The following is a 12,794-nucleotide window of genomic DNA, read 5'->3' as shown; positions in this document are numbered from 1 at the left end:
AAGCAAAAAGCAAAAGATATTATCTCAACCAGGAGCTGAAGAGGATGAGTCCATTGCTGAAGTCTTGTGTGCATTAATGAAGCTCTGTAGCCGGACTGGATCTTCGTAGGTCGTGGTGTTGTTGTTATATGTGACTTTGAATAGACAGGGATGATATAGACCATATCTGGCTCCCATTGAACGGAGGTCTCCTCTCATATTTAGGAAAGCTTTCCTTCTATTTGCCGTTGCTTTTGCGTAATCCTGGGCAAAAAATAAGGAAGAACCAGACCATGACAAGTTGGGGAAGGATTTGGCAGCTGTTAGGACTTTAAGAAGGTCTGTATACTCCAAAAAGTAAAGAATAACTCCTCGAGGCCTTTGTGAAGAGGAGGAAGAAGTGGATGGGCGACCAAGTCGATGGGCACGTTGGATGTTGAGAGTAGTACCTTCTGGCATACGGAGCAACTTAGGAAGAAAGGACCGGAAAAAGGCAAGCGGATCTGAAGTCTCAAGGCCTTCTGCCAGGCCATAAATGCGAAGGTTGTTTCGTCTATTCCTATTCTCCAACTCCTCCACCTGCTTTTGAAGAGAGGATACTTGAGAGGCCAGATGGGGCACCTTAGAGGAGGTCTCTTGAAGGGAAGAAACTGCTTGCTCAACTGAGGACACTCTCGTATCAATATGTGTCCAATTATCAGTGAGGGTTTGAAGCTTTACATTGGTCTCTTCCATAAAGGGACGTATAGTTGCAATTTCCTCTAAAAAAGGACGAAAAGATCTTATTTCTTCTAATAAAAGTTCCATTGAGACAGGCGTTGATAGGTTAGGAGGTGAGGGAGGATTCTGTCTATGCCTTTTAGTATTGTTTTTCAGTAGCGTAGACTGAGAGGGATCCATACTTGCATCCGAGCCAGAGGAATCAATAGGCACGTCCAATTTGGATAAGGCAGAAAAAACTTTAGAGTTCTTTAAAATTGCAGGTTTTGAGACACGAGAAGACTGCGACATAGTCCTTAATCTGCCCAGGTAACAAACAGCAAGAGATGACAGTTTGCGGCAAAAGTAATGAATGTCAATGAGAAAACCACAACAACGTTCCAGAAAGAGCTATGCCAGAGGAGACGACAGCTTGGTATGGATGCGCTGGTATAGAGACAAGGCACTGAAGCAGTGACGTTAAGTAGGAACCATGAGGAGGAGCATTGCGCACTTCTTGTATGACGAAATCAAGCAGAATATGGTCAATACAACAAAATAGTGCTGCATAGGTAGAAAAATTGTAAAATGCTAGGGGTCTGGTACAGAGCAAAATGACACAGGTAAAGAAATATAGAGGAGCGCTCCGTCATGCTGAAAAACATGGTAGCAATCACCAAATTAATAGCAGAGGCATGTCCATATCCAGAGGAAGCGCTGTGGAGAATAATGTAGAAGGGAGGCGTCTAGGTATAAGCAAGAAGCAATCCCACGCCAATTAATTGTGATGAAGCATGTAAAAATACACAAAATGGCGGTCGGGAAGGAAAAATGCAATAACCACGCACAACCCTTAAATATGAATCACAGTTCCAGGTTAGTAAAATCCATTTGGATGTGGAAGTGATTGAGGCACCGTTTATGAAGAGAGGAGCATGCCGTTAATGAAGGGGCTACATGAGCCGGCAGTTGAAGCAACGTCCGCGCGCCCTCCTAAAATGGCGGACGCAGCCGTGGCCGACACCGGAAAACGTACGGAATGAAGTTCTCCGTCCTCCAGCCTCAAAATGCTGTCGGAAGCGGCTCAGCAGTGTCCCGGAATACTCCAACGTTGAAAAGGAGCCGCCATTCAGGACAAGGTGCACTGGGAACACCGAGCTCCCCGGCTCGTCCGCAGAGCCTCACAAGGGCGCCGCCATCACCGTCGGCGCCAAGCCACGCCCCCCCTGCAAAACTATTTTTCATGCAGAGTAAGCTGAATGAAATAAACTTCAATGAAAAGAAATTGTATGTAAGCTTCCTTCTTTATGTAATATCACATTTAGAAAGTGGCACTAGACTTCACAAGTTGACTTACTGAGAATAGTTGACGTAGAAAGAGACATAATTACTTAGCTTAAGACCCTCAAGCAAAGCAATGACTTTAGGAGGGTGACCCTAAGGTTCCCAAACCAAAAGCTGATAAGACAGAGTCTGCCTCCCCCTGCTTTCAGAGCATCCAATGGCCAATCAAATGCTAGACAACCATAAATAGATGTAAAAAGAAAAGGACAGTGACAAATCAGCTTGTCTGGTTTTTTTTGTTTTAACATGAACGTTGGCCAACAGATAAGGCTGTTTCCAGCCAGTCCAAAAGATGTGATCTTTTGTCAATATGTAATGTCTTTTATCTGCTCCTCTTTTCATTTGAAGTGAATTTTATTTACATGATAATTTGGCTTTACCCAAAAGAGTGGACAAACTAGTAATATGAAAGCTTAAACAAATACCCATTTTCGGATGGAATGTGCATTCCAAGAGTGTGCATGAGGTGATGTTTTACCTTTCTAATAAAATCAACTAGACTGAAAGGTAGTTTGCTGTCTGTGCTTCAATTTGACCTTTACTGTAGTGCAATTTAGTAAGGCAATCCCTTGGCGTATTTTATTGGCATGATCATCAGAGGACCTAAAATTGATCTTTGTCAAAGCGTACTGCCATGGAGCTTCATGATCAAATTTGATTTCAATAACACCAAGTGCATAGTTCAGACCAGCCGGCCCAGCAGAAAATAACAAAATATCTTCTAGAATCGAGATAAAATAGCCAGTCACAGTGATAATGAGAGTACACTGGCATGATATGTCTCCTAGAGCCAGATGTACAACCCTTTTATGCGGTCAAAAACGGGAGATCGGCCCGTTTGCGATTTGCAAACAGGAAGGGCTCCCCAGGGGACCCCTTCCCCTTTGTGAGTGTGTACAAACTATGGGGCAGATTTATGATGACTGGCGCATCCCCTGGGATGCGCCAGTCATCCTGCGCCGCGGCTCCGCCACCCATGGTGCGCCGCATTTACAATGCGGCGCACCATGGGGCAAAAACGGCACAGATGCGTGACGCATCTGTGCCGTAAAGGTGGCGCATTGCTGGAGCTGCGTCGCAAGCGCGACGCAGCTCCAGCAAGGCACGGGGGTGCCCCATCTCCACAATGCTGCGTCAAGACCTACGCCTGCTTCAAGCAGGCGCAGGGTTTTGGCGCAGCATTATCCTGAAAGTGACTGAGTAAAATCTTATAGATTTCACTCAGCCACTTTTAGGAGGCGTTCCTGCGCAGGAACGCCCCCCCCCTGCGCAGGAACGCCTCCTATGGCGCAGGGCTTTACAACGTGACGCATCTCCTAGATGCGTCACGTTGTAAATAGGGCGCATTGTTTGCACCGCCATTGCGTCAAATAAAGTGACGCACCGGCGGCGCAAGGCCTTCATAAATCTGCCCCATATTTTTTAAGTGCAAACACAACAATGATGGACAGAATGTGGATCAATGTCACACATTCACCCCAGTCCAAAGATCTGGGCCCAAATCCATCGTTTTTCCACTCCACACCACCCTGGGTTAGACAATGGCGATATGCAAATCAGCGCTGACCCTGTGCCCCATGGGAACAGTCCAGTCCGAACTACAAAAGCCATGTCCTTCCCAGAACGGAAACAAGCATCCGAGGACCGGCCCGGTTTCGAGGTAACACCTCTCTTCAGCCCGGCTAGCTTGATTCCAGTGGTGTGGAGTGCCTGGGACTCACGTCTGAGCATCCCCAGTACACTTAGAGCGGTAACTGCAAACACAACAATGATGGACAGAATGTGGATCAAATCATATTTTTTAAGAGCAGGCAGTGGTACCTGGGACCACTACCTGCCCTTAAAAATAAAACTGAAAAGTTTCATATTTCTTTTTTAAATGCATCCCGTTTTCCTTTAACACCTTGACCGCGGCGCCATAGCCGCGCCCTGTGCTGGACATTCCAGAACAGGGCGCGGTCGTGACGGAACCGTTCCGTCATCAGCACAGCTCAGCCGTGACTGATGACGGAACGGTTCCGTCATCAGCATCGAAGGAGTTAAGGAAAACGGGCTGCATTTAAAAAAAAAAGCTGCTTTATTTAAAAAGCAGCCAGAGACATGGTGGTCTGCTGACCCCAGCAGGCCACCATCCCTAGGAGTGCTGGCCAATCCCAATGGGGTCACAAATTGTGCTTGCCACATGAATATTTATAAGGCATGCAATTTGAGACCCTATTGGGAATCACAAAAAGAGTCTGAGGCACTGTTGTACATTCCCTTTTGCGAATCGCAAATTCCGACTCGCAATTCGGTGCATTTTGCAACTCGCAAAAGTGAATGGTCGTACATCTGGCCCCAAATCTGTATTCTGTTGTTTCCATTCCAGTGTTTAAAGCACCATCTCTATACAGTGTATTATTGCATAATGTCTTGTCAAGTTTTTACCATCTTTATTGAATGTACCTTTTTCGAGGCGCCATGTTGTGCTGCTTCATAATCATAGGGTTCCAGAACTGCCAAAACATAATAGATACAAGCATGTCCATGGAAACCAACAAAATAATAACAAAGCAATTAACACTCTGGCATCACAGATTATCCAATGTGTTTCGCAGAGGCCAACTTTGTTTATTACTTCATGAGAGGAGAGCTCTCAATGTTTACCTTAAACATCTAAGGGCCTATTTATGAACTTGTCATGCAGTGCAACGCAGCAAGTCACCTTGCAGGGCCTTCAGTCAAATAATTTCGTACTTGGCAGTAGAAACCATCTGACAAGGTGTAGGAATGGTATCATAAAGAGGGGAGAGGCCCCCAACCCAGTTTTGTGTGGGGGATGCAAGGGACTACATCCCTCCAAGATTTTGAAATGGGAACTGAAGAGTGAACAGTTGGAGACAGGACATGTCTCAATGAAGCTATACTGCTCATAGCCTGTCTTCTTGGAGCAATCTCACATAAAGTGAAAACCCTGTGTGGACTCCAAAACCTCTATCTTTGGATATTTAATAATAATTTTATTGCTTTCTTTGAGATGATGAACTTTTAAAATCGGTCTATTTTTCAGGCCACGTGATCACCAGAATAAGGGAATGCAGGAGATGCAATTATATTTTAATGTCATTGCTGGCTTGGGATGAAGTTTGATTTTAGGAGAAGCCAAACACCTTAATTACCTCAGTTATAACATTAACAAAAAACAATGGGTTCTCAAGCCCCACAGAGTTTACTCACTGTGTTTGATCTTCAGCATCTGTGGAAACCTTCCAAATAGAATAGCACACCTTTAAATCACATGACTTTGCATATGTGTGTGTGTGTGATTTGAGGAGTGATACGGTGTTACAAGTGTTATTTATTGAACCAGTATACTAACACTAATTAAATACCAGTAATTGAATAACCGAACACAAAGCAATGACCTTCAATGTTAGAAGAAAGAAGTATGTGACCTATTGCAACTGCAAAATGTGCAGCCCAGAAATCTGGGCTCCAATCTCGACTTTGTCAACTGAACTTTTGTTACCCATGACCTATCACTGTACTTTACATAGTATCTTTGTCTCTAAACAACCAGACTGAGAGCACATTAAAGTAATGCAGTACAGAATCTGTACTACACTGGACCGTTGGCTCTTAGAGCCAAGTCTGAGCTCTGCCTCAGCTCTCTCCCCCATAAATTGAGGGGCTTATTTCCAAGCCCCTTGCGCAGTTGGTGCATCACATTTTGTGAAGCACAGGCGGCACATATTACTGCCCCATATTTACAAGGACACGGAAAGCAGCTGCACGTGGCTTTTCCTGTCCTTGTAAATAAGGCCCCTTTACATGCATCAGTTTGCGTGAAAGGGTCGTTCCATGGGTGTTACTGTGGATGTTCTTATGCAACATCCATGGACCCTGACACATTCCCAGATTTACATGAAAACGTAAACCTGTGAATGCTTCTGAATGCTATGCTTCCCAGGGTAGGTCCAGGAAGGCGCAACAAGGAGAAATGTTTTCATGTCTCCTTGTTCTTTTCCTTTTTCTATGCGTGCTGCATTCTGTAGCATACATAGAATGAAGAAATCACCTCTTGTGATTGTTTATGTGGAGGAAGATGTCCCTTCCTGCAAATAAACAATCATTACATTTGTTTTACATTTTTTAACTTCTATGTGTGCTTCATTAAGCAGCACACATGGAAGTTCCAAAACACCATTTCAGATTGTTTATGTGCAGGAAGGGACACCTTCCTGCACATAAACAATCATTCCTCTCAACGCAGGCACCCTTGCAATACAGTGCAAGGGTACTTGTGTCGGCGCATGGCAGCAAATTGTACGCCAGCACACAGGAGAGCAAAGAGATTCGTCATATCATTGCAGATTTGATGCATCTCTGTGCTTCCAAATTAACGCAGCACCACCAAATGGCTTGCAGCACTATGCTGCGATAATTCCTTGTAAATAAGCCCCTAGTTTTATCTATACCATCAACCAATTTCCAGGAAGAAGAAATCACAAGTGTGTGCATGTGTGGGGGAACTGTGGTGGGGGGGAGAGTTTATCCTCCCCAGATTTTGGAGTGGGGGGACGAGGGTACAAGATCCTTGCCCATTTTGAAGTAGTAACTGGAAAAAAAACAGTTGCAAATGAAACATCTCTCTGAAGCCATGCTGCACATCTCAAGTCTTCTTGAGGTGCTCTAACCTGAGGAGCAATCTCTGTTGGGGCTGCAAGAACTCTTTGTGTTGTTGTTTATTTAATAGCATGCACACAGAGTCGAGCCTCTTTTAAAATCGATCTGTTGGTCAAGCCAGGGGAGCGAGCAGAGTAAGGAAAGACAAGAGATGCTATTTTATGTCAATGTTTTATATCACTGACTTGAGAAAAAGAAAGATTTTTGGAGCACCTCAACACTTCAAGGACCGCAGTTAAATAATTTGAAAAAACGAAGGGGTCCCAAACCACTAACAAAGTTTGTTCTTTAGGTTATAGCTATTCAAGCAGATATTTGCGAAGTACTACTTGTTTTTAGACAGGCATGTCTGTCAGTAGGTTCTAGCTTTAGTGCCTGTGAAACATTCAGAACAGAAAAATCCCACCTTTACATGTTAAGACTGCCACATGTATGTATGTGTGTAAAGTGTTATTTGATTTAAGGTCTGATAAATGTGTTTTTTGAACTCCGTATACTAACATTAATTGTTAAACACTAGTTGAATAATTGAAGATAAAGCACTGATCTTTTGTGTTAAATGGAAAAGAGAAGAATATTACCGTACAATTGCTGATCTGTGCAGTAGAGAATCCGGATTCTTATTCCAGCTTCCACAATAACAAAATGGTGTGATCTATGACTTATACCTTTATGGTATGTATGAATTTCATTCAATTTTGAGAGCACATTGAAGTAATTCAGTGCAGGATCTGTGTTCAAAAACCTCACATATAGTGTTAATATTAAATAATCTTGCCTTACATTTAGTCAGAATGTACTGTATATAAATATAGAACATGATCAAACTGACACGTTTTGGCAAACTTGGCAACCTCATTAGACCATGGGGTATTCTTGAATGTTGAATTAAAAAAATATTTACTATCAATAAATGATATTCATGCTACTCTCGACCTTACTGATCCTCTGCTACTCTCTACCTTACCGAGCTTCTGCTATTCTCTTCCGTTCTAGACCCAGAGGTGACGTGTTAGAGGAGGAGCCGTAGCAGCAGCAGCAGGAGAGCAGGAGAGAAGGCTGCGGAGCCCCGGCGTCTCCCGTGTCTCCCGCGACTTCGGCATCCATCAGCAGGGAAGAAGCAGCCCGGTATACTGGCATTCTTGCATTCCGCGCTCCCGCATTTTGGCTGGTGAAGGGGTTCAGTGCTGCGCTGTGCCTCCGGGGGCAACTGGTACGTCGGTGCGGTGCGGTGAGAGGCGGAGGCAAGGACGCGAGCGCGGCCGCCTTTAGAGGTGGCTGCGAAGTAAGAGCCCAGGGAGATGACCGTGGAGGCAGCCTGACTAGGTCTTCCAGCCTGAGGTCCCCCTGAGAGCTTCGCTCGCTGCCCCCCTCAAGTCAGAAAATTCATTCAAAGCTACGTCACCGCTGCCGCCCCTGCCATTGCCATCGCCATCCCGCCCTGAGGCCCAGCACTGGCGGTCAGTTAACCCTCCGACTCGCAGTTACTCCATCTGTGGCCAGCAGGCGTCCTAAAATCACAGCCTCTCAATACTATCACAAGCTCCAAGTCTCAATCGGTCAAACAAACTACTAAAAAGAAGGTGAGTCTTGCTCCACTGTCGAAAACTACTGCTCAAGAAGCTCCTTAATCAAACGGAACAAATTCAGCGTCCGATAAGAGTCAATCCTAAGCATTTTGATCATGAGATCAGGAAAGCCTCGAGGCGAAGAAAAACCACAGGGGAAGACAAAAGAGGGAAAAGGGGACTCTCCAAGCACGAACAAAGAGGTAGAAGCAGGAACATCTACGGGCAGGGGTATGAGCCCCCAAAAGTTAACAACTTCGAAAGAGCCATACAATAGTCTAACTGAACATTCAGAACTTTCAGTCCCCCCTAACTATATAAAACAGGGATCGCAGAGCTCAGTCGCCGTCGCAAAGGATTTCCATAGGGACAGCACAGATCGCAGACCCGTAGAAATCAACAAGGGTGAAACCGATAATGATGCAACGCCCTCCCCTGCTCACAATGCTCAAGGCCCACACCTCAAAGCAAGCAAACGAGCACTAATTACCGACTTTCTTAAAGTATGTCAAAGACTCTCCACTGGGAGCGGTAAGGAACTCTTACTAAATAATGTTAGTTACAATTCTAACATTAATCAAGATAATGTCCCCATGGAGGTCAGGAATAACGGCGTCAAATTAACATCGTCACTACTTAAATCAAGGAGCCTTGCAATGCCCCCAAAATTAAAACAAGAGGGAGCCCGGGGGGGGGGGGGGAATCGGGTCCTCCTGGGTCAGTTGATTCGAGCAGCTCACAACAACTCAAAGGACCGGACCGACCTTCGGCACAACCATCTCTCAAGGCTCAACAAGCAATCCTCCCTCCAACGGTTTGTGCTCTAGTCCATCGGGTCCCAGATACAAGCAACGATTCGGTCTTTTTGCAGCAAAGCCCATGGACAGCCCAGAAAATGACCCTTAAAGTAACGGAGGAAGGCTATTTGCATAACCAAAATCTAATTCAAAATCTGAGCCCACCCTCACTGGTGCATTTCCCCAGTTTAATGATCAATGGTCAATTTACACCGGAACAAGACATCACGGATGGAAACTACAGCCTCCTCCTTGTAGGGCCAGAAACCGAAGAAACCGAAGTAAAATTCCGAAGCCACAAGAACTAAAGGTAACAGCAAATGAAACAGTAGATTTTAAACAAAGTATGTGCCAGTCTCTAGTCTCAAATGAGCTAAGCTCTGGTAAGGAAGAGGGATTCTTACACAGGACACCTCAGAGGAGCGATCATTTGCATGAGCACTACACCCACATAGATCATCTTGAGCACCTTGATTCTCCACCCATATTTAGTCAAACTCAGGGGGAAACATAGGATTGTACTCAAACGGCCTCTGTATGGCCGCAACTATTAAAGACCATGGAAACTATAGGCGTAGCAATGTCTTACCATGCAGACAAACTAGTTACGCAAGTCGATCTGCTTAACATCCTGGCCTCCCACGTCCAGGGGATAGAATCAAACTTACAGGACCTAAACAGTATGATAATAAGGACACCACCTTTCACACTTGTCATTGTACCCAAATAATTGACAAACTGGCAACTGTACCCAGTTTGATGACACAGATACTGGGGGCCGTTAAGGAAACATCAACGGAGACAAAGATAACTACCAGCCTAGTAAATGCCCAACAAGACGCCAAGGAGGGATTTGGTAGGTCAATTGATGCCAGTAGCAGTGAAGTGAGCCCTGAAACTCAAGATAAATCGCACTCTCCCAGTTCAGATGACATCACTACGTCAGTAATTTCAGACAAACAAAATCAGTCTGACATGAGAGAGGATGCCCCACAAAACCAGGTTTCACCTACAAATGGCCTAATAAGCCCCAAACACACCGAATTGGTAACCACTCTCACAAAGAGAGAATGAAAGCGCTTGAGAAACGCAAGAAAAACCAAATCACATATCCGAGGGGTGTTAATAACTCAGTCTCAAAAAATAAACACCGACTTCAATGATACCAAAAATAAAGTGCGGATAGAGGGTGACCTATCCCAAAACAAAACAACGTCAGAACCTGGGCCAATTCCAACTGTCAACCCCCCAACTAAGGAATCCACTACCTCAGACAGCCCAACTGAACGCATTAGCTCAATCCAGAATGCAAGGAAAGTGTACAGCATATTTAATTTCCCCGGAGGGAAAGCAGAACCCAAATTACCAAGCTCAGAGTCAGTAAAAATCACAGACACCGAGCACGGAAATCAAGTCAAATTTAGCACTTTTACCATGAAAGCATCAGCAAACAACGGACAAGTAGATGTAGATAAACCTGCAAAGCCTAATGGAAGAAAGACAAGGGCTACGCTGAGTGGAGAAACACAAGTAAAATCAGTCACAATCTCCAACGGTCCGGAGACCACGACCTTCCCACACACATTCAACTCGGTCACACCTGATTTAGAGGCTGACCGAGTATGAACAGTCTCTTCAAGTGTCGGAGAGAGAAGACGACTAAAAGACCAAATACGATAGATCCCAAGCAAAAAACTTGAACTAATTCCGCAATATAGCTCAAGAGGGTCTCATGACATCTTGAACAGAGGGTCCATTTTAAAACTCCTAGAGGAATTACGAGGCTTGCACCATCTAAAATCAGGCGACTTGGAGTTAATTGAATTCAAACCAAACCCTCACCAACCAGGCCCCGACTCCACGATTACAACGTGGACCGAACATACCTTCACAGAACTAATCCTGATGCATAGGGAGGAATTTGCGTTATGGGGCATAGAGTTAAAAAAGGTGGAGCCCACACGATACCCCAGTCCGTTGCAGAAACAAAGTCCTAAATGGAGCCTTTTAAAAGGCGCCAAAGGCCCAGATCAAAGAAGTAACATCGAAGAAGAAGGTCATCCATCTAGGCAAATCACAATCACATTCGCCCACCAGGAAGCAGCGACATTTGAGAGGCAACAACAAGCTCCAGTGGTATCAACCCAAAGGAATGTAGAATGAATTAATGGAAGATCAACAGCAGGAAAGGAGCAGGGCTGCAAGATCTGCTCGTGGAATGTCAATGGATTACACACAAAGCTGGAAGAAGACGACTTCATAGAGTTCATCACTCAATACAACATACTTTTGTTTCAGGAAACATGGCAGACAAAAAACTTGCCTCTTGTGGGATATAAAGAATTTTTTATACCAGCACACAAGGAGGCACGGCCCGGTAGGGCAAAGGGAGGCCTATCAATCTTTATGTCCACCGATTTCCTTTGGTCATATAGTTGTATTGAATTAGATTCCTCATGGATGCAATGCATCAAAATTGAAATTTCGCCTACCATTGGTCTATTGATCCTAAACTTATACATGCACCCAGGTGGAAAACATAAAGGGAAAACGATAAATCAATTAATAACCGCAATTACCACATTTAAATCCACCTACCCAAGCGACAACATGCTAATAACTGGTGATTTCAACATGAACTTAATCCAAGGACAGGAGGGAACTCTACCAACCTTTATTGAGCCACGACAGGGCAATCAAAGCAGACAATGTGCAATGGGGAGGAAATGTGCAGCAGAATTGGAAGCCCTCTACTTGTACACATTAAACGGAAGGGGTCACTTGGACAGACCAGCCGCCCTAACGAGGGTCACTAGGAATTCAGGCTCAACAATAGACTACACTTTGGTAGATCCCGATCTATTTCCTCATATCAAAACTTCCATATTCTGGAACGGGGCGAAAGCAATCACTACCCGCAGACATTCACACTATCAATCAAATTAAACGAGTCCGAGCAAGCGCAGCCTTTAACATTGAATACTCAACTTTTTAACCTGCAAAGATTACATTGGAATGAAGACAACATTTCCAATTTAATGGAGACATGCCGTTCACTGCTTTCACCATCAGAAGTATCAAAAGATATAGTAAAGACCTGGGAGTCCTTTGCAGTGAATATTAATAAAAAATATCAAACCGAGCACAGAGGACACAAAACCACAAGAAATGGAGGAGGGAAATGGTACACTCCAAAATTGCGTTTATTAAAAAAGCAACTTAACTCATATCTTAGGTCTCTACGTAAAAAGGATCCTCAACTATCACAACAAACCCTGAAAACAATAGAATATTTTAAAAAAGAGCTAAAACGCGAGACCAAATCGGCCAAGCAAAAGCACAAGGAAAAACTAGAGTGCACTATACTTCATGCTAGCAAACTGCGGAATTCTAAAGACTTCTGGGCAAAAACAAATTTTATGCTTAACGGCAAACACCGACAGTTCAATTCGGACATGACAGACCAGATTTGGGGCACACACATGGATCTATTATTTAACTTTTCGCAGGATACACCCACAGACAACACACTTGCAACTCCAATAGAGTTTACTCCATCTCCAAGCTTGAGAACAACAGCAGAAGTAAAGTCTTCTCAAACCAAAGTAACCAGCAAGCCACCAGTATTGGAGCACATAGGAGAAATTGATCAGATTATACCAAAGCAGGTTTCGAGGACTATAAACCACCTGGAAGCAGTCGGGGCCCCCGGACCAAATGGCCTACCCAACGCTTTATTTAG

The sequence above is a fragment of the Lissotriton helveticus genome, chromosome 2_1 (assembly GCF_964261635.1).
Source record: "Lissotriton helveticus chromosome 2_1, aLisHel1.1, whole genome shotgun sequence".
NCBI classification, from domain to species: Eukaryota; Metazoa; Chordata; class Amphibia; order Caudata; family Salamandridae; genus Lissotriton; species Lissotriton helveticus.
Note: the sequence above shows the minus strand (reverse complement) of the source record.